The sequence below is a fragment of the Castor canadensis genome, chromosome 7, assembly GCF_047511655.1.
Source record: "Castor canadensis chromosome 7, mCasCan1.hap1v2, whole genome shotgun sequence".
NCBI classification, from domain to species: Eukaryota; Metazoa; Chordata; class Mammalia; order Rodentia; family Castoridae; genus Castor; species Castor canadensis.
The window spans coordinates 140,598,896-140,626,434 of NC_133392.1; the positions used below are offsets into that span (position 1 = coordinate 140,598,896).

The 27,539-nt window shown below is 48.3% G+C and overlaps 1 pseudogene; it reads left to right on the top strand.

Annotated features, from left to right (window-relative positions):
* LOC109681735 (ATP synthase peripheral stalk subunit b, mitochondrial pseudogene) overlaps nt 1–25,947 on the top strand; it is a 36,643-nt pseudogene extending 10,696 nt beyond the window's left edge.
* Nucleotides 25,948–27,539: the final 1,592 nt, after the last annotated feature.

Below are 27,539 nucleotides of genomic sequence, written 5' to 3' on the forward strand. Positions count from 1 at the left end.
TTAAAGTTTGTTTCACAAGAAGTTAAGGTTACTTAGGGATCAGTCTGATCCAATGGGCTTGTTAATCATAACAAAGGTAGAAAAGTAATGTAATCTGTATTATGTAATATGTATAACAGAATACACAAAAGAGTGTAGGGCAGCCTTAACACCAGGATTTCCCTTCTAAGGGATTGTCCTTAAAAGCCTCACTTCTTACCTCAAGTGTTCAGTAGGTCTCTCCATTTCAGATGGTCATAATTCAAGTGTTGCTCAGCCTTGGATGAACTGGAGGTTTTCTTCTTTACTTTTCTTTGTCTGGCCTATGGAATTTCACCCTATGCTAAAACAACCTTATATTCAACCATAGACTCTGGGCAAGCTTCTGAAGTTCTTTCTCTGTGTAGCTACCTCTTCTTTTCTATTCTTCCTTACAGATTCTAGCCACCTCTCTCTCCCCAAACTCAGGTCCACCTCTTTAACTTAGGGAGACAGTCACATTCTGCATCCGTGACCCCTTCCTGTGCTGTGACCTGAAAAGAGCCTGAATGCTGGTGTGCGACGAAGCTCACCTCATTGATTTCCTTTTTATCAGCAATCACAGTTCTTCACTGCCTACTGTCCAGTGTCTGAAATAGCTATTTCATGTGTCTTGCCATTTTAAAATTTTTTATGGGGTTAGTGATGGAGCACGTACAGTACCGATTATTTTATCATGACTAAAGCAAAAGTCAAAAGTGAGTTCAGATGCTGACTCTGTCAGTTACTAGTTGTGTGACCTCGGACATGTTACTCAGCTTCTCTGAACCTCTCTGTCTCTGTGTACATGTGTGAGTATGTAGGTGTGTGACATGTATGTAAAGCTGATCACATAGTGCCTGGCACATAATAGATTTTTAGTAAATGAAAAACAGTGTGGTGAATAATTATATAATTATATGATCTCCAGGCCTCTGGAAGGCACTTTAATTGCTAAGATCCTAGTTGTGAAGGCCTCGGAAGCCTGGCACCTCTCTACAGTGCTAACTGACCTTTCAGGTGATGAATTGTACTTTTAAATATTTAAGCAGCCTTGCTGTCCTGCATTAAAAGTTGATAAGCCTCTATTGAGCTTCTGTTAGATGAATTTAACATCCTGGTGCAGACTCATCCCAACCCAAGCCTTCTCATGGCCTAGGGACCCATGGCGGTTTCCAAGGTGGTGCCACAGAGAGGCTCTGCTGGACTTGCATTCCAAGGCAAGAAGGGTCTCTACCTTCTCCCATCAGACTCTTCCTGTCAGCTTCCCAGGAATTGGAGCCTCTCATTGGTAGTGTGCCTCAGATCAGGGCTAACTGCCTGGCCAGCCGAGGAGCAACACTAACTTCCCCAATGTCCTGAGCTGCCAGAGCAGTGAAGGTGGGAAGGGGAGAGCAGCCAGTGTGCACCAAGGGGGACTGTTTACTCCTAGTCACTCCAGATGATCTTTGAACAGGATAAAAATATCTCCTGATCCTCTTTATCTCAGTTCAGTGCTGCTAGAAAGAGACACTTGACATTTAGGGCTGTGGAAAAAAGGAAAAACTCAAATATGAGGGATACATAACTTGGGGTGGAAACCGTAGGATGGAGATATTCCAGGGAACTCATTAGACATCCTTAATGTCTGGGAAAATGAAAGCAGGAGAGGAGAGGAGGTGGGGCCAGCACCAGTACTCAGCCTGCAGTTCTTCCCTGTCTCTGCCAGGCATCTCTGCTCCATAGAGGACCTCCATCCTCTTCGCCTGGCATCCCCCACTGAAGCTCAGAGGCTGTCACCTCTGCTTACAAGCCCTGTGGCCATTTCAGTTCTGTGGCTTGTCCTTCTGTCACTGGTCCTTGCCTGCAGAGCAGATCTTTTTAGTCTGAGGAACTGTGTCTCTCCCACCTCCCTTTCTTCCACCTCAGCACCTGCATCTCAAATTCCACAGAGAGTGAGAGGTGTGTCATGAATGAGTGATACGGAGGGCGATTGGCCTGGAGTTTATCAGGATGCTTTTTATCTGCCGCAACCCACTGGGCTGGTGGGCAGGATGTCACATTCTACTGAGGCCCAGGGCTGGGAGCTGACTGCTCTGGGACCCAGAAGGGGGTCTTTGGTCCTGATCCTGAGAGAAAGAAAGATTCTCAACGCATTGAAATGCTCTCTCTCTCTCAAAGCAAGAAGCCAACCATGATAGAGCTGCTCACATCGGGAGCCAAGAGCAATATTTATTGGTTGATGGACAGATGTCATGCTTGGTCTGTGTCAATGAAATAGGTTTGTCTTCTTAGCTGCAGTGACATTGATTTCAATGATGTTGTCTCTTGTGTCACAGTCCTATTCTTAGAAGAGCTTCTGAGAAGTGAGTCTAGCAAATCGAATGTTTTAATGCACAAGGCCAAGTTGCTTGGGCTCAAAGCTTGGCTTCACTATCTATGAACTGCATGACTTGGGGAGGGCAAAATATGTCACCTCTCTGGGCCTTGGTGTACCCACCACCTAGGGTTGTTGTGAGCATTCGAAGTTATTTCCTTCACTGCACAATAGCAGCTATGATTATCGTTTTGTGGATTTCTATTGTTATTATAATTAGAATGTTATCAAGAAAACTATTGCTGATTTTTGTGCCCAAATGGATTATGCCAGTATCTCCTGATTGCTTCAGAAGTAAACACAAAGGACCAGCAGAGCTGGCTTCTTGTCTTAGATCAATTTGTTGTAACTCAGCATGTGATTCTCTGTATGAGACTGTCCTCTCACTCTGAGTCCCAGTTGTCTGTTAAAGGAGGCCATGGTCCTATCTGACCACTGATGCTGCTTCTAGGCCTGTGAATTCATGAACAGAAATGGCCAGGAGACAATGTTTTGACATTCCCTTAACCACTCACCGATTCTTTCCAGTACTTCAGCCCTGTGCTCCTTCTTTCTCTTCCCCACCCCTCTGAACAGGGACTTGTTTCAGGGGACTAATTGCCTTTCCTACCCCTGAGCCTCCATCAGAATGACCTGTACCTTCCTGATTGTTTTAAGAGCTTTGGACCTCAGAGGACAGGAATTGATCTGTCTGTTCCCTCCCAGATGGCCCTGGGCTACTTAGGCAAATTGTTCCAAAAGCTGCCATCCTTCAAGTCTACAGTTCAATACTTTTTTCTGAAAGAAAAAAGAAAGTCAAGTTCCAACTCCCTAGATATGCTGAAATATGAATAAATAAGTTTTGTAGTTCAAGACAAGAATTGCAAATATTTGCAAAATGCTGTCCATAGGTTTATTGCTGTACACCCATGAAATCATTCATGCCTCACTGAAGCACTGTGAGGAAGAAGATGCACCAGTCTGGGTCCAAGCAGTGATTTAAACAGGGGAAGTTTAATATGACATTATTTATTCCAACAGGTCAATAATTATAAAGTTGAAAAGAGAGCCCTAAAGAATATACTAGGGCTACATACCTGTAATGTATGTAGCCAACTATTTGAGATACAGTGGCAGGAGGATTGCAAATTTGAGGCTGGCTGAGCAAAGGTAGCCAGATCTACCTCAAAAGCAAAAAATACAAACAAAAGGACTATGGGTGTGGCTCAAGAGACACCCTGTCAGGATTCAATTTCCAGTACTATACACATGCACACACATGTACACACCCACCCTAAGGCTAAGGGAGACGATCCAAGAGAGAAGACACTTGGGAGGGGTCCTTCAGAAAGCGGGGGCTCAGATTTCATCAGAGAATGACTGCAACCCTCTGGATGGTGGAGACATTCACTGGGCTGCTTACCAAAGTTCCAGGTAAGCAGGAAGAATGCTGTGGGGTTCAGTAAGTTAAGGCAGGTGAGCAGGCACACAGAGAGTGTTGCCATGTTGCTGTGAACATAATGTCTATGTCTGGAGGAGGTGGGCATAGGTCAGTGGCCACCAGAGTTGGGCTGGGGTGTGAGGTTGCTGAGTGACCCTGTGGTCACTCAAGAAGGGTGTGCCACATTCAAAGAGCAAACACACGCAGTGGGGAGTCCACTGGGGTTTTAGCTCTAATGCAGTGCTGCTTCTCCTCTGAATCGGGCAGGTTTTGGGTTCACAGTCTATGTGGCTGGCTAATTGGAAAGGGGACATCGGGAGAGGGCTTTGGAGACAAAGGAGTTCAACGCTCAGGGAAGCAGCAACTGTTTTAGGTCATCAGCTCCAGAACCAGGGCATCTAGCAGAATTTTGTCTGGCTGAGGATAACAAACCTTTGTTCTTAATAGAAACTTTTATCAGATTAAGCGGAGTCCGTGAAGTGAGCGTATGGGAAGCAAGTTAGTGGGACTAACATTTGTAATAGTGGTGGCTACTGATTAAATCCTTTGACAGAAAAGACCCAACCTAAGTTGATTCTCACAGGGAAGTGGCCACTAGAGTTGGGCTGGGACTGTGAGGTTCTGAGTGACCCTGTGGTCACTCACCAGCCCCAGATATCTGCACACATAAAGTACTAATGCTATTCTACACAGTTGGAGCAAGGACCAACAAAATGCCATAACCAGAACCAGTAAGACAAGTCCCTCTCCTCTCCCACTGTCCTTCCATTGCCCTTGAATGACAAAGCTTAATGAATAAAAGCTTTACAGTTCAGTCAATCACTGAAGAGCGGGTACTGAAGGGTAAATTTTGAGATAAAAGGCAAAAAATTGATAACTGGTATGGTCTGTCCCTTTTGGCCACTCAGCTTTCACATTTTTGAACCCCTTCACTACAACAGATAACACCTCTAAGGCTACTTGACATCCTTCTTGGAAGTGAAAATTCTCACCCTTCCGCATGTTGAGATGATATACAGTCCCAATGGTTATGCCATTCATGCTTGGCTAGCTCACTCACTGCTGAAATTTAGTAATGGCTCCCCCACACTATTCTGTGACCTAAAGACTAAGCTGTAGAGTTAGTCTCCAATAATTTGTTTATGAAATAAACATGTGAGGATGGAAAGTCTAGAAGAAAATATTTAGCATACGCAGAGGCAGCTAAAACAAGCGAGCAAGAAATACACAGAGCTTTTGGAGTTCTTGATTATATCATTGGTTGTGAGACCATGACTGATACCCAAGTCTTCCCTCTTCAACTGGTTATATAACAGGTATTTAGACATTTTTGCTGAAAATCACCAGCTCCTTCCTTGGGCCCATGAATTAACTAAAAGCAGGAGGAAAGCTTGGCATCTCTGACCCCAATTTGTGTCTGTCTTTGCTTTGAACTGTTCTCTTTGCAGCCATCTTGGGATCCAGGCAGGACAGGATTGAGTGATAAGATCTTTATGACAAGGGATTGAAACTACCCCTAAGGAGAGGAACAGTAGAGCTTCACAGGACAGACTGTCCTCCAAATGAGGACAATTACCTGTGATGATGAGGCTGCAACCTGGAGCAGGAGCGATCATCTCATGGGAGCCATGTTCCCCTCAAGTGATGACAGCAATAGCTACTTCTCCAGAACGCCCCAAAGAACCAGAACTGAGATAATGGTCAACCTGGTCTCACTGTGACTGAGACTTTTGAACTATGCATGACTCTCTCCCCTTGCCCCAATTCTTTTCTCCATTTAGCCCAAAAACTCATGTCTATACCCAAAGATGGATGGAAGTGCTTACTTTGCCTCTTCCTGTGGCTGCCCAGGCTGTATCAATAAATATCCTTTCTCTGCCCTGAGCTCCCTGCTATTCATCTGTTTATTTGGTGTCTTCTGGTTAGCGGCCAGACCTAACATGGAACCCCTGGAGTTTGGACCTGGGCCTAGAACTCTGGCTCCAGTTATTCCACATTTCCACTGTCCTCAGTCAGAGTCTCAGGTGGCCAGGGTTCGCTAGCTGGTAGTGTCCCAAACCTCAGCTTCTAAATGGTCTGAGTCTTCACTGTTCCTGCCTTTTTTGGTTTCTGTAGTTTTCCATTAATCTTTATTATTTGGCACAATGTACTGAGGTGTGCTAGAGAATCTCCAGGGTTCTAAACAGAGTCCTCTTTGCTTCTGTTATGTAGCAGCAAAACAGATTCCCCTGGGTGACTGAGATAAGTCGTCCCAGATAATGGACTAACCTCTTACTGACCTGGTGGCTCAGTGATACAAGGAGCCCAAAGGCCAGGTGGCTGTTTCATCTTCTAACTCAGCAGGACCAGTTTTGTGCTCCTTGTCTCTTTTTTGTGTTCCTCACTTGTGGACTAAATTCTCAAAACCAGAAGCAAAGAGCCTGTGAGTTTGTTGGAGGTGTAACAGTTGTAGGAGTCACACTCACTCTTGCCCCTTGTTGCCTCAGCCCAGGGAGTGTGGGCGTGGGGGAGATGACACTATGCCTGGTAGTCTCAGGCCCAACCCATATTCTGCATCCTGTAAGGGAGAACTGTTACCTCTTCAGGGTGCTGTCTTTTATGAGCACCACACCAAGTCTTTAGGGAGCCACTCCACCTTTAGAGGGGCTAGCCACTTTCAGGTGTTGGTAAGAGTGGTTAATTCCATTGATCTGAGCTGATGGTTGCCCTCCTTTGCTGTGACATGAGTTTCTTGTCCAGAGGGGTGCCATGATGGTGGAAGACATTCTGCTGATTCAAGCATGATAATGCTGGAGAGGAATCATGGGCAGGAAAGGCAAATCCATATAAGAACCTGTGTCTATGCTTCTGAGGATGAATCTCTATCCCCTCCAGGATGAAGAGTGCCACACAGTCAATTTGCCACCTGGTGGCTGGTGGGTTCCTGCAGGAAATGGCTCCCTGTTGGGATTCAATGGTCATCTCTGCTACTGTCAGAGTTAGACTCCCAGTGACAACCTTGGTAATATCAGCCTTGATGTTGGTGAGCCTACTCATGGCCTCCATTCCATTTTGGGCCTTCTTCTAATGCCATTGAAAGCCAGATTGTTATGTAGCAAAAGCTAACTGATACATGTGGAAAGAGCCAGATTATTCAATGTCTTCCATAGTAGTCTGGGAAATATAGGCTTTGTTATAGTACAGGTTGAAGCCAAATGCCCAGGGTTCAAATCTCAGGTCTGCCCTTTACCAAGTGCAGGCCACTGAAGAAGGAAAGGTCACTGCAGCAGCTCTGAGCAAGGTCAGACTTGCTCCAGCCACTGTCCCCCATGGTCCCACTTAACCTTTGCCCCACCCTGGGATGTTGCTGCCACCACTCCTGCTTTAGAATTGTGGAAACTGAGACTCAGGAGGGACTGAAGTTTTGATCTATGCCTCTCTCTAACTGCATTCGTACCAGCTTGATGGGGGCCCATGGTGGTCCTAATGGGACCACAGAGAGGAAGCCTAGCTTCCACCCTACACTACACCCATACCGTACTCACATTCACCACACCACATTCATACCACACCACTACACCCACACCGTATTCACATTCACACATCACACTCATACCACACACCACACCACACCACATCACACACCACACCACTACACCCACACCGTATTCACATTCACACATCACACTCATACCACACACCACACCACACCCACACTGTACTCACATTCATACCACATCACACTCATATTGCACCACACACCACCCCACGCCGCACCACACTCACAACCATGCCCCTCTTGGCTCCCTGCTTACTTGAAGGGACTCAGCACAGAGTAGAGATGCCCTGCCCTTCGTGTCCATCTGGAAAGTGACAGCATTTAGCTGATGAGGACATGCAGTGGAGCCTCTGGCCCAGCCTTGCTCCCTCCCACCTGCTGCTCCCAGGCTGACCCTCACATAAGCACCCTCTTCAGCAGGTCAGGGCTCCAGTGGGAGATAGAAACAGCAGACTATCGCAGACTGGCTGGGTGTAGACACTCTGTGCCCTAGCCTGGGGACACATCCATTCTCTGGCCTTCTCAGCTTCCCAGACCTGTATAAGATGGCCAGGGGTTTCCTGGAGGTAGCTTAGGGCTATTGGAGCAGAGAATTCCAGGGTCTCAGGGAGAGGTCTTGAGGGGGCCACAGTTGGGCGGGATTTTCCTTCCCTTTGGCCTTGCAGAATCCTCCTCCAGAGGGCTGTGTGGATGATAGAGCTCAGGCAGGGTCTCTTTATAAGAGCCCCTATCACCTGGCCTAAGGGACCTTCTACCCTAAACGTTTCTCACCCTCCTCCCAGCCCTGCCCTAAGCCTGCTGACCAGAGAATCCTACCCAGTGGGCACCCCTGGCCAGAGCTGCCCACCTCCCATCCCTGCCTCCTTCAGCTCAGCCCTGCCCACCTCCCTGGGCCATAGTTTCCACCATGGTCTCCTGGACTTTGCTCAAAGAGGAACATGGTGACAGAGCTTTATTGAATCTTCTAAAAATGTGTCTTCCCAGTGTGTCAGCCACTCATCTCACACCGTGCCACTTCCTGCACATTTTGTAACAGGGAAAACAAGAAAGGAAAAAGCTGATTTAACACTTAAAAAGATAAATATTGGGTGACCGAGAGGCCAAAATGTCAAAATACATCCACTGCGGTTATTGGCTGTGGTGGGCTGCTGCCTGACGGTCAGTAGGTCAGTCGGGTTTTCCTGTCTCTCTGGGGATGCCTCTGCAGAGTGGGGCTTGTCCCTACCTCCACCAGGCTCCTGGTGCTGGGGCTGCTAGACAGTCTGACTCTTGTCCACCTGAGATCGCCCTGACCTCATACAAACCATCTTGTACCACCTTCAGTTTCTGTAGCTGGAAGCAATTCACAGAGCCAGAGGTGGTGTCTTAAGGGACAAGAGTAACCCTGCTGGGACCTCCTGTGGTCCTGTCCTTAGCCAGATCCCTCTCAGCATCCTTACAGTGCTCCTGGAAGGGAAGAGACAGAGTGGACATCAAGGGTCACTCACTCAAACCTGGACTGTGTGCCCCTTGCTGGGCATCTCTGGACCCTTGACACTGTGCTGGGAACCTCAGACGGGTTTCTGGAGAGAGTATGGACTGACCAAAGGTGTACAGAGGTTACAAGCCAGAAGGGCAGATCCAGGATCCCAGGCTGAGATGCTGCAAGTCTGGGGCTCTTCCACTGCTGCAGTGACAAGTCACTGTTTGCAGCAAACACTGAGGAGAGAGTAGACCTTTGAAGTTCAAGGGTGGTCAGGAAGCCAGTCGCAATGGATGTGGCCAAAGACAGGGCCAGCTTGGAAACAAACCTTATACCCTTCCTGCTCCCTAAGCACCAGTTTGAGGTCCCCATCTTGCTTGTAGAGGGTGGGAGAGAAATCAGGCCTCCTGGGTAAAGCCACTGGGATTCAGGGCTGTTTGTTACAGCCTCTCCTACTCCTCATCCTCTCCTTCATTCAAAAGGTATTTAGCCAGCTCCTCTGTGCCTGGCTCTGTGATGAGCTGGGGACCAGCTGTGAATGAGTCCCACAGTTGCCTGCTCACACTCTGATGCAGTGGGGAAGACAGCCAAGCAAAATGAGTGAATAAACAATGAGATAATTTCATGGTGTGAGAAGTGCCACCAAGGAAAAATGACAACAGTGAGAAACTGATGTCAGATTTGGGGAATTCCAGAGGGAGGGGAAGGTTTCTGTGAGGCAGTGGGAGGAACCTGAGGGGAGTGGAACCAGTAGGGCAGGAGGAGGTCTCTGCAGAGGACAGAGCACCAGTCCTGACCATGAGGACCTTGGCTCCCGGTCTTGGACAAACACCTCCCTGAATCCTCAACATTCCTAGAGGGACTTCCATTGTCTCTGTTTTACAAGGGAGGGAACTGTGGCTTCAGAGAGGTGAAGTGAAGGCCCAGGCAGGGCTCTGTCCACCCTCATGGAGCAGGGGTGGGTCTGGGCCCGGAGGAAGATGAACTTGGTAGTCTGGCTGGTCCTAGGCCCAAGTCTTGTGGTGTGGGCCTGGGAGGGCCTTCCAGCCTTCTCCTCCCCAGGGAGATGACTTTAAGGGTTGCAAGAAAGTGCTTTTGAGGACAGAATTACAGCTGGGGTCATGAGAAGAACAGGGCAGGGATCTGACTTGGGCCTTCCTGGGCTGGATGTGTGCCCTGGGGCAATGTATTGAACCTCTCTGGGCCTTGGTTCCTTATCTCTAAAAGCGGGGTACACCAACCTCAGAGCTGGGAGCAGTGAGGGGGGAGATGTCCATGGATCAGGGACCATCCTCTGAGTCCCTGTGGACCAAACAGCAGAACGCAGCTGGTCCACTCCCATGCTGGGCCCTACACCCACAGAACCCTATGCATATGGTGGCAACCTGGAAGAGAGTGGGTGTCCTCCATCACAGCGCTGGGGACAGTGAGTGGACAGAGTCTCGTGGAGCCTTGGTTCCTCCACAGGCTGGATGCTGGAGTCCTCTCTGCTGCTGCCCAGCAAAAAGCTGCATTTGAGAAATGCTCTGTGCCAGGAAGCTCTCAGCTCTACTCTGGGCTGCTGAGCAGTTTATTCCTGACTGAGCGATACACCGCAGGTCATCTAGGGACTATTTTCATGCTGAATATTTTCTGATGTCCTCTTTCCGCAGCCTGTTAATTGCTACTTTTCTTCTCTGCCTGGGTTTTACTCCATGCCTCTGAAGCAAGGCCCGCGAGTCCTCACCCACTTCCCTTCTTCCTCCCACGCAGCGCCTGTGAGCTTTGCCATGGCCAGGACCAGGGAAGCATTCAAAGCTTCCTGTTCAGGGAAGAAGATAGAATGGACTTCTGCCTGACTGGGGCATCCAGCTCCCTCATGGGACCCTGGACATGGTCATAGGTGGGGACAGCCCAGGAAATGACAACCCATGAACATTCCAGGGACCTGTGCAAGTGGAATGAAAGGGCAACTAGCCCTGAGAACCAGGGAGGGCTTCCTGTAGGAGAGGATGTCTGAGTTGGGTCTTACAGGCAGATGCCAAGGCAGGGCAGGCCCGGGGGCCACTTTTCAAGGTCATGTTTACTGCATGGGTGGATGAATGAATGAATCTAATCTAGACCCTCTGTTTGGCAGAGAGCTGGGCCTGGCGCCCACCAGGGAAGGGCCTCCCCACACCATTACAATGTGGTTTTGCATGAGGATGGTGTCTCAGTCCTTCTCATTCTTCATTGCACCCTTGCATGGAGCCTAAGGTTTGGTGAATAGCAGACGCTCTGCATTGTGGAAGCCCAGGGCCTTGGTTTCTCTGGCCATGGTTTGCATACAGCTTTTAAAGGGCAGTGAAGTCATGGAGAAGGGTATAGAGCTGGGTTCAGACCTCACCACTGCCCCTCAATAGCTGTGTGAGTTTGAGCGAGTCACTAGCCTCTCTGAGTTTCAGTGGGGTGTTGTAAAATACCTACCTTTCCATAAGTTAGTTGTTGCAGGACCCACAGTCTTCATCTCTGCCTGTACCCATGCTCCTTATAACAGCTTTAGGAGTGGAATTTCTGTCCCCACTTCTTGAGTCTAGGTTGGCTTTGGAGCTTGTTTTGGCCCACAGAATGTGGTGGAAGTGATTTGGGCCTCCTAAGGCATTGGCTATTTCTCTTGGCTCTCTTGATTACCTGTGGCCTCCAGGTGAGCAAGCCTGGCCGGCCTGCTGGAGTCCAGGAGGAGCCATGCTAGCCCCTCCTAATCAGCACATAGACCCTTCCCTGTGCTCCCTGAACCAGCTGTAAGGCCTGGTGCACAGCGGGACTCAGTAAATGGGAGTCAAATGCCTGGAAGTCACACAAATGTGGCCCTCACTACTGTCATTTCCTCTGGGAGTTGTCTCTCTCCCAGAGGTGGTCACTTTTTCCTTCAGGTTTTACTGTCCTTGCACTTTCCTGCATCATGTTCACCTCACTGTGGCCTCAAGAACTTCCTGGAAACACAACTATTGTCCTATTGATTCCACTCTCTGCATTTTGGACTGCACTTAAAACACTTGAATGCGATTCTGCTATTCTTGGAACAAAGATCCATATCCCTGATGAAGGCCCTGTGTCTGGCCCTCTCCCACCTCCAGCCTCATTTCACAGGCTCCCACCCATCCTCTGCCCCTAGCCATACTTGCCTTGGAGCTCTTCATGGTTGCCCATGGCAACCATGGGCCCAGGGCCTTTGCACATGCTATTCTCATGATGAAAGGCTCTCCCCACCCACAAAGCAAATGTTCTCCCTTTGGATCCCAGCTCAGTCAGCCAAGTCCTGGGAGAAGCCTCCATTGATTTCCCTTGAGACTCCACAACAATTTGTCCTGGCACCATGAAGGTCTTTACTGCACAGAACAAGGATCTTCCTCTAGACTGTAAGCTCCAGAGGGCAGAGTCCATGGTGGCCTAGCTTAATGCCCCTAAAACACTGAGGCTGTCACATAGCAGGTGCTTACTACAAAGTGTCACGTAAGTGGATGCAGTCCCTGCAGGTGTCCCTCATTAATGCACTTACCCTAAGAGCAGTGTCCCCTAAGGACTGGAATGTGTCTCAGTGGCCCCACAGTCTGATGGGCACCTCAGGTTCTGCACTGCAGAGGCATCAATGAGTATCTAGCGGGGGAAGGGGGGAGCAGGCAGGAGGGAAGGGGCTTGAGATGCAAGAATTGCTGATGCAGCAGCTGGGAAGCCGATCTGTGCAGAGACCCAGGAGGCTCCACCCACGTAGGCATCTGCCTCCCAGAGGCCCCAGACTCCAGGGCCTCCACACTCCAAGAGCAGCCCTGGGAGCTGAGCTGCTGGGCGTTTTCATGCTCGGTGATGCTGGGCAGTTTCTGCTCCTCATTATGGGAGATGGGTGTCAACAGGCACCAGAGGCAGAGCAGGAAGAAAGCGATCTGATTTCCCCAACCCTGCACATCATGGGGATTCTCTCTTTCCAGGGACGCCACCTGCGTGAGGAATCTAATCTGCAGGGGAGTCGCAGGCCTGGGCCGTGCAATGGAACACTTGCCAGAGCTGATTGGTGGGTGGAAAATGGTCTGACAGCCTCATCAGAGCACTTGTGAGACCATAGTCCCCTCACTGCAGATGTGTACAGATGTGTAAGAACAACACAACATTGGCTGCTCTCCCCTCCCCGCAGTGTGTCCTCCAGGCCCAGCCTGCCTCCTCCAGGAAGCAGTCTGTGATGTTGGAGCCCACTTCCAACATTTCCCTGGGGTGCGACTCCTACACAGAAGGCTGTGGACCTCTTGTTCAGATTGGTACACACAGCTGTCCTCTTCCCCAGGCCCCATGGGCAGAGGGTGCTTCTGCTCCTCTCCCAGCTCTGAAAGGCAGTGGGAGAGGGAAAAGGAGTTTGCGCCACAGTGACAGGGGTTGGGGTTGAGCCTGCTCTGCTAGCCCAAGCTGTGTGACATTTGGCAACTCACTGAACTTCTCTGGGTCTCCCTTTCCCCCATGTAAAGTGGGGACAGAAATGACGCAGCTGTGCTGTTTCTGTTTTGTTTTTGGTCAGCTGGGTCGTGGGAGATGAGGTTCTCCAGGCAGGGGCCACATCTGACCCTTTTCTGAAGTCAGCAGACAGAGGGACAGACACGAATGCCGTTGCCAATGCACATTGCAGTGGGAACATGAGGGATGTGCCCAGCTGTCCTCCTGGGGGACCAACCCTCAGTGTTCTCTGCAGAGCGCCCTACCTTTCCAGGCATCCTGCTGTCCACGTGAGTGACAGTGACACATGTTCAGGCAGCTGCTCCAGAAGAACATAGGGGATTCTGCATCTCTGCTCCCTGGGGTACCAGACAATCCCTGTCACCATCCCCTCAAAGCCCAGAACGGAGCACTGTCCTGGGAGTCCAAGCACTGTGATCTCAGAACCTCTCCTGACTTATGGGCCATTCTGGGAAGGCCACCTCACCTTTGCATCCTTGATTTTCTTTGTCATGTGAGGCTACTAGTGATACAGCTGCCCAAGGTCATGGCTGGTCAGTGGCAGGTATGAGATATGAAGGGGGATTTCAGTGCAGGCCTGGTGAGTTCAAAGCCCAGACCTCCCCTGGGCTCATCATGGGCACTCTGTAAGGTACTGGGTTCGTGTGCAGGGCTGGCATCATTGTCCTTTTCCTGTACATGTGTCAGTCTAGCCTAATAACCCCAAGCCTCCTTCAGACATTTCCTTGGGGTGGGGTGCTGCTCCCACACAGAAGGCCACACACCTGTCTGAACCTAGCTGTCCTCCTCCCTGAGGCCCATGGCAGGTGGTGCTGCTGTGGGGTTAGACGGTTGTTTATCAGGGCCCTTTGTAAGTCTCCGTTGTGTGTGGACCCAGTAAGACTTTCTGCAGCTCAGGGGCTCCTGAGAAAGGAAAAGAGAGAGAGAGAGAAAGAGAGAGAGAGAGAGAGACAGAGAGAGACAGAGGACAGAGAGAGACAGAGTGAGAGACAGAGAGAGATTTGAGGGTTCAGTTATTTCAATTTTCACTGATGTTTGTATGGCAGGCAATGTGCCTCCTCTGATGGTGACCAGAGAGCAGGGTGGTTGCTGTGATAGTCAACTTGCCATTACTGTGACAAATACCTGAGATAATCAACTTATAAAGAAGAAATGTTTATTTTGGCTCACTGTTTTGGAGGTTTCAGTTGCTTTGGGGCTGTGGTGGCCCAGTATGTCATGGGAGCACAAAGAAGAAGAGGCCTGTTCACATCACGGCTGCAACTGAAAAGAGAGAGAGGAGGAGAGCAGAGTGTCACTGCCCCTTTTAAGAGCACACCCTCAACAACCTGAAACTCCCCACTAGATCCCACCTCTAAAAGGTTCCACCACCTCCAAGTGCCAAGCTGGAGCTGAACCTTTAACACATGGGCCATTGGGGGCATTGTAGATCCAAATCATAGCAGACATGTATATGGTCTGTCTCCGTGTCTCCCTTTCTCCCCTTTTCTTGCTCTGTTCCACTCTGATGGCTTCATCTCAGACAGACTACCTGCAAGGGGCCTCCAGCAGCCCCAAAGAAAAGCAGTGGTCTCTTATTACTTCCATCAAAGACCCACAGGCTCTCCGGGTGTCAGTGGCTCACACTTGTAATTCTAGTTACTCAGGAGGTAGAAATCAGGAAGATTGTGTTTCCAAGTCAGTTTGGCAAATAGTTCGTGAGACCCTATCTCAAAAAAAACCCTTACAAAAAAAGGGCTGGCAGAGTAGATCAATTGGTAAGAGTGCTTGCTTAGCAAGCATGAGACCCTGAGTTTAAATCCCAGTGCTGCCAAAAAAAAAACACCCCAAAAAAAACCCCAAAACCAAAACCAACCCCAAAACCTGTAGGCTCACTCCAAGGACCATCTCTGAACCTAACATTGTGACCAGAGCAATGGAAGCGACTGAATGCCTGGGCCTGGTTCATATGCTCAGCCCACCACAAGGCATGTGCTAAGCGCTGGCTAAGCACTATTGCCGAGGAGAGAGAAATGTGGGAAGGTCCCCTGTAGGAAAACCAGAAGAAGGAGGATGATGTCAGGCAGGCAAAAGCAAGACCAATTCTTCTCAAACGTGAAAACATACACAGGTTAAAATAGACGAATCAGTAAATAATAAGAAAGCAATAATAAAATAGGTGAAACAAAGAGCTGGATCTTTGAGGCAGTAAAACTAGTGAGACTGGTTAAGGAAAAGAGAGGAGATAAAAGTCACCAATGTCAGGAATGAGAGAGGTGATGTCACTATGACTCATAGCATTAGGAGAGTGATTAGTGAATATTATAAGCAACTTAATGCCATTAAACTTGATAACATGGAGAGAATTGGTAAATTCCTTGAAGGACATAAACTGCCCAAGAAGAGATAGATGGGCTTGGGTGGTAGAGCACCTGCCTAGCATACATAAGGCCTGGGGTTCCATCTCCAGCACTGCCTCCTCCGCAAAGGGTCAGTAATTCACACAATCCTGGATCAACTTGAAAATTTGAAATTAGAGTTAAAAGCCATTTCACAAAGAAAGTTTCAGGCTCAGATGACTGCACTGGTGAAATTTTAAACAAATTCTTCTAGAAAATGGCGGTGGAAGGAATACCTCCTAACTTGTTCTATGAGGACACTCTTAACTTTGATCTCAAATCAGAAAAACAGATTTTGCAAAGAAAGCAAACTATAGGCACAATCTATCATGTACATAAAAGCAAATTTTAAAGCAAAATTTTAGCAAGTGGAATCAAGAAATATGCAAAAATGAAGAAATATCATCATGGCCAAGTAGGGTTTACACAATGAAAGCATGGTTGGTGGAATATTTGAAAGGTAATCAGTTTCAATGTAATTCACCTTATTAACAATTGCTAAAAAAAGAAAAATTCGATAGTCATTCAGGAAAACGACAAAATCCAGCATCCCCTTCTGCTCAAAGCCCTTAATGAGTAAGATAAAAGAGCGTTCTCCTCATTCCCTATAAAGAACAGCAACAAATAACATACAGCAGATATCCTATTTAATGGTAATCGTGATGCTCCCCTCTAAGACCAGAAAGATGGCACAAATGTTTGCTCTCATAACCTCTATTCAGTGTTGAACTTGAGATTCTAGCCAACCCAATGGTTTATGAAAAAGAAATAAAAAGTGCCCAGATTGGCAAAGAAGGGTTATAACTGTGGTTACAGAAAATGAGAGTCTACAAAGAAAATGTGATGAAATCTGCAAAAAAGCTATGATAACTAATTAGCAATTTAACAAGACTGCAGGACAGAGATCACCGTATTTCTGTATTTCCAAATACAGAAAATACATTTCCACCAAACGTATTTCCATATGCTCACAGTGAACAACTGGCCATTGAAATTTTAAAAATGCCATTTTCAGTAGTATAAAAACAAGAAATAATTAGGGATAACTCTGACAATCGATAGGAAAAACTTGTACACTTAAAATTACAAAATGTTGCTAAGGGGAAATTGAGGAAGACCTAAATAAATGGAGAAAAAATATCAAGCTCATGAGTCAAGGCTCTGTGTGGTTAAGACATCAGTTCTCCCCCACGGATGCACAGATACAGTGGGCCCTGCTTCACTGAGGCCCCTAGCTTCCCACGCTGGATGCTGTGCAGTGAGGTTTGTAAACATGGAGACGGATGGCACACAGGCACCAGTGGATGTGAAATAAGGTTTATTACTCACACAGTTTATTACCCCCCCAAGGAGGAGGGGTGGGCTTTCTTTGGAGTGAAATGTGTGAGGGGTGGTGGTGGCTTTGAGCTTTTACTGTAGCAAGAGAGTGGAGCTGGCTGGTGCTGCAGGATTTGAAACTTCCACAGATGCCAAGGGACAGAGGAGACAGTGGCTTTTTTCTTGGGTTCTTCAGATTTGGGGCAGAGGAGAAGGAGGGTGGGGATCTGAAATCTGCCAAGGGTCAGAATTAAATATGGAGTTTCTCTCCTATTATTAACCTGATCAAAATCCCACTTGAGTTTTTTGTTTTTGTTTTAATTTTTGGTATAAACTGACAAATGGATTCTAAATTCATATGGGAATGCAAACAACTAATAAAAGTCAATGTAACTTTGTGAAAGCAGGATAGATTTAAAGGACTAAAAGTGCCCTCTCTCAACATTAGTTTACAGTGATCAAGGCCAAGTGATGTTGGCATCAAGACGGAGTGAGAGGTCAGTGGGACAGAGCAGAGGGTCCAGAAGTAGGCCCACTCATGTAGGGACAGCACTACTCACAATAGCCACAATATGGGATCAGCTAAGTGTCCATCAATGGAGGAACGGATGAAGAAAATGAGGTGGATTTGCACAATGGAATATTACTCAGCCATAAAAGAGTGAAACCTTGTCACTTGCAACAGCATGGCTGCACCTAGAGGACATCAGTTTAAGTGAAATAAGACAGACAGAGAAAGACAAATACCATGCATATGTGGAAGCTAAAAAAATGGATTTTGTAGAAGTAGGGAGCAGAATTGTTACCAGAGGCTGGGGTGGGCATGGGGAGTGGACAGGGAGAGGTTGACAAATGGGTACAAGATTATAGTTAGAGAATGAATAAACTTCATAGCACCATGGACTGGCTAAAGTTAACAATAATGTGCCATAAATATCAGAAAGCTAGAAGAGAGGATTTTGAATGTTCCAGCACAAAGGAATGTCTGAGGTGAGAGGTATGCTGGTTATATCCATATTTGAGCCACACATATGCACGTGTGCTGAAATATCACACTGTACCCCACAGGTATGTATGATGATCATGCATCAGTTAAGCAAAACGAAAGCATCGGATTTTTGACAACAGTTTGAGGGCTGTTCAGGAGAATAAGGACAGTCATTACAACAAATGGTGGAGGAACAGCTGAACCGCCACAGAACAAAAGAAATGCAAAAGGAGATGGTTCATTCCTGGCACCATACAAAAATTGTCTTGAGATGGGTTGTAGATCTAAGTGTAAAACTTAAAACTACAAAGTAACTCCAAGAAAACAGAAAAAGAAAGAAAAAAAGCCCTGCAAGCTTGGTTTAAAGATGTCTTCAAAGTCAAAACCTTCTGATCTTGAAAGACCGTGTCAGGAGAACGGAAAGAGAAGTCACGCAGCCTAGGAGGAATATTTGTAAAGCATGAATTTACTAAAGGACTTTTGTCCAAAATATGCAGAGAGTTCTCAAAACTCAATAAGAAATAACTCCATAGAAAACAGTGAAAGATCTGAGTGAGGGCTTCATCAGACATTAGAAGGCAGACAACTGAAATGGTGCTTTGTCCCCTTGGTCCCTGGGGAGAGATAAACTAAAACCACAGTGAGATAGCAGAATGCCAGGGGCTGCAAATGTGGGGCAAATGAGTTCCCTAGCAAGACTGGCGAGAACATAACATGGTGCAAGCACTTTGGAAGAGTTCAGCTGTGTCTTAAAAAATTAAAAATAAGCCTGTTAGATGGCATAGCAATTCTACTCCTAGGAATTTATCAAGACAAGCAAAAACATATGTCCACAAAAAAGATTGTACATGAAAGTGAGCAATACATTTAAGGGCCCTGAATAGGACAGAATCCAAATGTCCATCATCAACTAGTGAAAGGTTAAAAATAATTGTGATATAGTCACTTGACAGGATAGGAACCATGAATAAAAAGCGATGAACTGTTGATGTGTGCCATGCCATGAATGACTATCACAGTGACTGCTCTGAGTGAAAGAAACCAGCCGTTCAATTTCCCCAGCAAACCTCATTTCCTGCCAGGCGCCGGTGGCTCACTCCTGTAATCCTGGCTACTCAGGAGACAGAGATCAGAAGGATCACAGTTCGAAGCCCATCTGGGCAAATAGTTCAAGAGACCCAATCTCAAAAAAACCCAACACAAAACATGGCTGGTGGAGTGGTTCAAGTGGTAGAGTGCCTGCATAGGAGTTCAAACCCTAGGCACTGAGTTCAAACCCTAGTACAGCCAAAAAAAACCGAAAAAACAAAAAAAAAAAAAAAAAGAGAGAGAGAGAAAGAAAGAAAAAGAAAAAAGAAGCCAGCCATACTGGAGTAGTCAGCTTCTATAAAACACAAACTAATTTGTAGTGACAGCAACTTGGTGGTGGGGATGGGGACAGAAAGCAGGAAAGAGATTGCTAAGGGGCTTGAGGAAACTTTTAGAAGTGCTGGATGTTTGTTATCTAGAGTGCATGATTTCATATGTCAAAGTTATACGATTTTATATTTTAAATATGCATTGGGTACATAAATTATGCATCAATAAAGCAGTCAAAAACAAATTACTGTAGGCTAGGCATGGTGGTGTATGTCTATAATTGCAGCTCTTGGAAGGATGAAGCAGGAGGATTGAGAGTTTGAGGCCAGCCTGGGCTGCACAATGAGACCCTGCCTCAAAAAAAAAAAAAAAAAAGTCTTCCAACAAAGGTTGTAAGAACTGATACTATGTGAAAATCACCTGGCCTCCTGCCCAGCACACAGTAGGCACTGAACATGTAGAATTGTATTCAGCGGGTGCTCATGGAACGGCAGGCTGCCTGGTGCTTTTGTGTTGGTGGTGGTATGTGCTACTGGCAGGTCAGCCTCCCCCATCTGACTGTGACCTCGAGTCACATGGAATATGACCCATCTTCTCACTGTGCCCAGAGCCCAGCACATGGCCTGGTGCTCCATGGTGACATCTGCTGAGTCACTGGAGATTGATATCCCAGAGGATGGAAGGGTGGAGAAAGTTTTTCCATGTGACGTTCAGCAGCCCCCAGGTCTTGAGCCTCTCTGAGTGTTTGCTCACAGAGCACGTGTTTCAGCAGGACACGTGGGTCCCTCAGCAGAGGGAGTTACTCAAAATTCCCAGTAAAACAGCTGGACCTTGTGGGAGACAGAGCTGTGGACTGAGAGGTGCCTGAGAAAGACAGGGACATATGGGAAGGACTTATTCCAGGCTTTTCAGAGATATCTGCTTGATGCCACATTCAGGAAGTGAAGACACCATATTTATCAGAGTCTCATTACTGTAATGCTGAGGCAGGCTACTTATAGGGAAAAGAGGTTTATCTAGGTCACAGTTATGGAGGTTGGATGTCCAAAGAGCACAACACAGGTTCTGGCAAGGGCCGCCCTTGACTGCATTCTATCATGGTGAGACCCACACATATCTGTGGGCTCTGTCCCTCTCCTTGTAAAGCCACCAAGATCAATCATTCCCTTATGATCTTCTCTAAGTCACTCACTACTCCGAAGTGACCCTTTGGGGAGATCCAGAGACCCTTCTCCCAATCCTGTGCTGGACTCTGCCTTGGTTCTGAGTGGGCTCTGTGGGCAAGAGCCACTGCTTCCCACTGGTTTGGCTTCTTCATCTCTGTGTGTTCTGGCCTCTGGTCCTCTCTGTCCACCTCTTGTGACCACCTGCTCATCACTCATTAGTGGCTCACAGTGGCTCCAGCCCTGTGCTTGCCATGTCTGCCAGGTTGTCAGGGAATCTTGCTCCCTTCTGAGTGGCAGAGGGGCGGGGTCCAGTAGAGAGTCCTCATGCTGGATGTGGCAGGCTGGATTCCAGCTGGGGATCTTGGCAGGATGACTGTGAAGGTGGAGGTTAGAGTCAGTGTGTGGCTGTGAGGTCCTTCCCTGCTTTTGCCCCACCACCACCAAAGGCCAGGAAGCCAACTGAGTCCTTCCCTCTTCGCACTAGTCAGGGAATCCTCTCTGAGCCAGCTGATGGCACAGGAAAGTCAAGGGCTGGCCACAGCTGGAACACAATGACATAAATTTCTTGGCAGCAGAGGGATTATTTAAAGTCCCCATTGTAACAGCTGGAGCTTGATAGAAACAGCAGGTGTTACTACCAGAAAAGTCCTGAGATGAGTAGGGACATGTGTCTAGGCTCTGGCAGGTCCCAGTTGTGTTTGGGACCAATGGACAAACTCGAATCTGATCCCATGGTGGCTGCTGGCTACTTCCTTCCCCTCAGTTTCTGCTCCTGACTGGTGCTGTGTCCAGGACTCCTCACCAGCTCTCATGTAGCATTTGGTCACTCCACCCTGCTGTCTTGCCAGGCCCTGAGCTATGGGGACCAGGGACACCTGTCCCTTTCAGTTTGTTCTCTGCTCCCAGGAGACAGCATGTCTGTCCTGAGGTGGACAGGCAAGGGGCTCAGAAGGGCAGGCCTTTGACTGGGGTCAGGAGGACTCCGTCAAGTCATTACTGTGCCTCTTGTTACTGAGGGACCTTGGGCAAATCACCTTGCTTTTCTGGCTTCAGTTTCTCCTAACAGTTCTGCCTCAAAAAGTTCAGGGAGACTGTGGGGGCCAGAAGAGACTTTTGAAGAGAAAGCAGTTTATGAGCTATCAGTGTAGCACAAGCCAGAGAATTTCCTCCTCCTTCTTCCTCCTTCTCCTTATCCACCTCTTCCTTCACTGCAGAATTCAGGGCTTGGTGGTAAGATGATGGCCTTATCTCTTTTTTCCCTCAGGGAGAGCTTTCTGCATAACTTCCCAATCTCTCAGTGTAGGCGGGTCCTCATTCCCCAGCCTCTCAGGCCAGCCTGCTCACCCCAGCCTAAGAGGTCCAAGCTAAGCAGCATGTATTCTGAGCATGTATTCTGACCCAAGCACAGAAACTCCAAAGGGACCCTGAGGTTCTGTCCTGTCACACACATTTCAACATCACAGTTTTCCACTGGGAGAACCAATGGAAAAGAACTTTTGGAGGGGTTGACACTGGAGGTGGCACTGCTGTTCCCAGCTAGGGACTGGCCTCTGACGTTGGCCAGATGCTCTTTGCTGCCCTGAAGGGTGAGGTGGCAGGTCATGAGGGGCACAGGTTTATCCAAGCCCAGAACCCTGGACCCTGGGTGTTGGCTCCTCCTTCAGGACCCAGGGCTGGCCATGGCTACGACCCCTCCTGGGTTTAATAGCCCCTCTTTTTTTCAGTTCTGTGGTTATCCCTCCCATACCTTCTTTTTATAGCTTTTCTATACATTAATACCTGGAATGGATTTTGTTGCTGTTAGCAGGCCTGGGTCAAGGAAAAACAGCTTATGCCCCTGTACCTTGTCCTACCCACAGAGCTGAGCAAGTCAGGCCAGCTGGATACCCGGCTCATGAACAAGGGGAAAGAATCAGCACTCAGAGCAGCTTGCCTGTGAGCTGGTATCAAACACCCTTCCCAGCCCTGCCTATAGTTATGGGGCACTGAACCTCAAACTGGGCCAAGGGATGCAGGTGTGCAAGGTGGCAGATGCTAATGACCCTAGGAGGGGTCCTAGGGGACCTTGTTGGAGACATAGCAGTTGTCACTTCTACGGACTGAGAAGTGCCTGAGAAATGGCTGCTGGGCCCTTGTCCTCAGTTGTTTGATCCAAAGGGGATGGTGAGGGCCATGCAAGCCTGTTATGGTCTTTTTGGTGTCACCTATGAGCTTGCTGGCTTTACAGGTGACAATAGCCTCACCTAGAAGTCTTCAATGTTGCTGACCCTGCAGTCCTCACACACAGCTGTGAGTCTCAAGTGTGTCCCTCCATGTAGAACTCTTAGGACATCGCTGTGCCCAGCAAGCCCACTGGTTATCAGCTGTCATGAGCTGTCTCGGAATGAGGCTGAGGCACATCCACCATCCATCACCAGGTGCTGGCCCTCCTTACAGGTCTGTCTCTGCCATGCTCTGTCATTGGGGACTTCATTCCTCCCACTGGTTTATTAATCTTGTGACCCTCTTATCAGGGCAGGGGGCTTGTTTTCATTGTCTCAGGGCTTCCTCTTAGCCAGAAAAGCTGAGTTCAGGTGCACTGGGCACTGACATGCCCCACGGTAGGCCAGCAGAGATGAGCCCAAGTGTGTCTTTTGCTTTCTGATGATAGAATTATGTCACAGGCAAGCTGACATTTTCTTCTCTTTTCTTGCTTCCCGGAGAGATGGCTACCCATAGGAACTGTGCTGGTTTAATCTGAAAATCCTGTGCGCATGGAGGGCGCCAAGGGGCACATGGTCCAGCCTACTCATGGAGAGGGAGTTTTACATGGAAGAGGCAGTTGGGGAAACAGACACAGAGTAAAAAAGCAACTCGTAGTGAGTGGGTATAGAAGAGAGATCAAGATTTGGCCTTTTATCCCAAGCCTGACACTGGACTCTGCCTTAGACACAGGGGTCCTGGCTCTGGCTGATTGGGCCAGAATCCCAAGTCTGGAGCTGCTGAGAGGAAGGGTAAGTTGGCACAGGGCCAGCAGGGAGAGCAGCCCTGGATTACTGGTCTCTGCTGGACTACGTGGGCTCCAGAGGAGCCAGTGAACAAGGGTCACAGTGCTGAGTCTGGCTCATGGCCAGACTGGAACCTGAAGTCATGGCAGCCTCGCAGGAAATTGTCACAAGAGCTCAGTGAAATGAGAATCAGGCCCATGTCATCTGTCTGCATGACATTGCCAACTGTTAACACCTCCCAAACGGGTGTTGCCTGATCCCACTTTGGGAAATGCCACATTCAGGCATTTAAAAGTCAGTGTGATTCACGGCTGAACGTTCACAGCCTTCACAGGCTCTCCTGCAAGTCTGAGCATGGGGTGAGAAGGTGTGAGGTGTGTCTGCTCTGCTCCACTGACATAGGACCTCATGCGTAACAAATCTCATGATAGATTGTCCAGTGGAGCTTATATTCTGGTGGTGGTGGTAGTGGGGGGGTCCCAGATAATCAGCAATTATTCCGGAGAGTGAGAAGAAAGAATGGAGAGAAAAGAATGGAATGGGGGAATGGAAGAGGGTGAGGAGATGGAAGTGATGGGGCGGGTCCCCCTGCCAGGAACCCAGCAGGGATAGATGCGGTGCCTCAGTCAAATCAGATAAATTCGAGGAGAGTTTAGGGACTGTTAGAAGGGATGGGAAAGGAGTAAAGAGATCCCAGTGGTGGTGTAGTTTCTTGGCATCTATCAACCAAAAGGCTCTGTCACCACCCTCAGCCTGCAAAGGCCAGTGGAGCAATCAGTAAAACCGAGTCAGAGAAAGCTTGGTAGAGAGGACTGTGTGTGTATGTGGCAGGGGTCTTTCTGGTAGCAGCTGACACCCACTTTCTGTGGACAGAGCTGGCCCTAGGTCTTCGCAGGGCTGTACCCAGGGGGATAAACACCTTCTTTTCCTCTTCTCCTTTTCTTATCTTCTGCTGGGACTCCCTGCTGACCAAACCCACCTTGAAGCCAGAGGGGAGTAGCCCTGGATTGGCCCACAAGGTTGGCCCCTAGGGAACACAAAGCAGAGGGGACAAGGGTGGAGCAAGGATCTCGAGTGACACACCAAGGTCCCAGGCGTAGAGGAAGTGTCACCTCAGTGCGGTGCTCAGGGAAGATGACCAGTAGGAGTGGAGATGTAATGATATCATTGACTGAGGAGGATGTGTGGGGTCCTAAGAAAGGGAACATCTGAGGCAAAGGAGAGGACAAGCAGGGCCCAATCCTGGGGCCATGCGGTGGAGAGGAGCTCTGGTTTTATTTTAAGCTAAGTGGGAGGCAATGGGTAAATTGTGCAGTACTGATCCAGCCCTCCGTGGGAGGATGACTTAGAGACCAGCAGGGGTGGAGGAGGGACATACAGAGAGGATGATGGATGGCCAGGCCAGCCAGAGGCCTGGGTAGGTGGGGCAGTCAGCAGAGAATGGAGACGGAGAATGTGGTCCTGTGGGAGATGTTTGGAGGGAGACTCTTGGAATTGGCTGAGGCATGGGGAGAGGGGCATTCTGGGGGACTTGTCAGTGTGGGTGGGGTGGGGCCCTGCACTGGTTGAGCTGGGGGAGCAGGAGTTACAAAGAGGAAAACAGGGTCCTGTTTTTGGACTTTATTGAAGTGGCTCTGGCCTGAGAGGGAAGCACAGAGCAGAAATTTAGGGTTGACCACTGAAAGGACAATCGGTCATCTCTGAAAGGAAGAGGCTTTTCTATTACTTTTAACTTTGTTTTTAGTAGAAGGATTTGTTCATTCTTAATTATCCTTAAAATTGTACATATGGGATATTGGGGAGCTGTTGGTGAAAGACATACAATTTCAGTTAGAGAGAAGGAATAAAATCACTGCCTGGACCTTTGCTGATCTTGCTGTCCTGGGTGATACTTTCTACTGCCGTCACAGCACCACCCTCCCATGAGAGGGGCTACTGCAGGCAATTAGGATCTGCATAAAGGGCAGGCAAGTCTTGCCCCTCTCCCACCTCTTCCAGAACACGGAGGAAGAAGTCGGTCTTAGGCTGAACTTGAGGAATTGTTCCAGTTCCTTTATCCTAACACTGGAGTAACAGAACCCAACATGCTTGGAGCTGGGCTAATTTGTGTTTTCTAGTCAAAGAAATGCATGTGATTACCCCAGAGACCTTCTTTACCATGACAGTAGTAGGGCTATTTGTCTATGTAATTTAAAAATATTTCCTTTATTGAATAATTAATTTGTTGATAAACTCAATGAGCAAAAAGTTGCCCAACTAGAAGAGGCAAATCAAACGAGGCTTCCATCAAACAAATCCAGGGTGTCCAGAGGAACAACCTCTCTAGGGCTTTGGAGGTCACATCTCAGGAACTGCTACACAGAGCGCATAAAGAGGTGAGGGTCACAGGGACCATCACATCTGAGCAGCACAGCATCTGAAGGAGCGAGAGCACCTGATGGGCTGGGAGGAGAAGCTCCAGGTATGGAGCCTGTGTGCAGAGCAGGAAGAGGAGGCCAGTGCCAAGAAGCCCTCCATCTAAAGCTGCTTCCCAGGAACACTGGGCAGAGCCAGGCATGGAAATGCCTGCCTCAGCAGAGACAGCCAGAACACCTGGCCAAATGAAAGCGAGTCTACGAGGCAGGCCTTTCTGTATTGCCTTCTACTGAAAGCACAGTTTACCCTTGTTAAGAAAAGAAAATTGAGTTGCGTTAGTGAGAGAATGAAACCTATTGGCCAGTCAGGGGTTCTCAACCTTACTCTGTCTTTTCAGTGGTTCAGTGACCACTTTTGCTTTTAATTTTTTTGTTTGTTTGTTTTGGCAGAATTGGGGTTTGAACTCGGAGCCTTACACTTGCTAGGAAGGTGCTGTTACCACTTGAGCCACTCTGCCATCCTTGTGTGATCACTTTTGAATAAACATTTTGCTGTTATTGAAACTTGTTTTACCAAAGATTTCCATGTTAGAGTTTAAGTTTATAATTAATTCTACCACCTTGCAATAAAGTGACAATTGAAACAAAGCAAAATAAACATGTTTGTGTACCCTCCCAATATACACATATTTGCCACTGTGGGGAGCAGCTGGGAACCACCTTTCTACTTGCTGGGATGGAGACCTGGGATTCATTTGAGGGACAGTGACCCCCAGGGTGTCCAAGTGCCAGGGGCTTCCTCTCCAGCATTTCCCCCTTCCTGTCTCAACTCACCTGGGCCTCAGACCATGGCCTGGGTGGAACTCATCACTTACTGTGGCCAGTTACTTTCAGCTTGTCATAAACTTAGTAGCTTGTGACTTCATCAGAGTTGTGTGGCCACAGGGACGCTCAATGTCAAGGGCAAGAAGAAGTTAAGTGACTTCTGTCTGTCTGGTGGTGTGTCTCTAACACAGCCCATGCATACTGCCTGTTGCGCTGGGATCATCACCCAGGGCTGCTTGTGTCACTTTTATGTCTCAAGAGCTGCTCTTATAATCAAGTCACATGTAATTATTGTGACCACTGAAGTGACTGTGGTGGTCTGTGACATGGGAGAGCCTTCCATACATACAGCTGTAGATAGGCTGGGGAGAGGAGGGGGCTTCACTCCAAAGACTCCTCTCCTGACTCCCCAAAGTGATCTTGGCCCCTTCAGTGTCCTCAGTTGCTGAGGTCAGAGTTCCAGGGCTCTGTAGCCTCAGGAAATGACAAAACCTGTCTGTGTGGAACATTTCCTAAAGTGAGAGTAACAATACCAACACCATGGGGTTGGTCTTCCCTCCCAGAGTGTGAGCCCTGGGACAGAAGCCAAATTTTGGAAATGCCAATGGAAGCAAAGAACAGAGAAGCCAGCAGTCCTGAGGATGGAGTGATGTCCCTGACTCGCCCACTAAGTGTGCGATGGTGGGGGCTGTCCATGAAGATCATGGTGCCCTGTGGGTATTGAAGCTAGAATAGGAGTTCCTGGATAGACAAGGTAGAGGAGGAGTGTCCCAGGGAGAGGGCACAGCATAAACCGTGGCCTGGAGGGCTAAGCCTCATTTACCTGGCTATCAGCAGAGCATCAGGGACAGAATGAACAAGGGCCAGATGGATGGGACCAGAGCTGAAAGTGGGCAGCACCTGGGCAGTCCCTACCAGGGGCACCCCCTGTTGG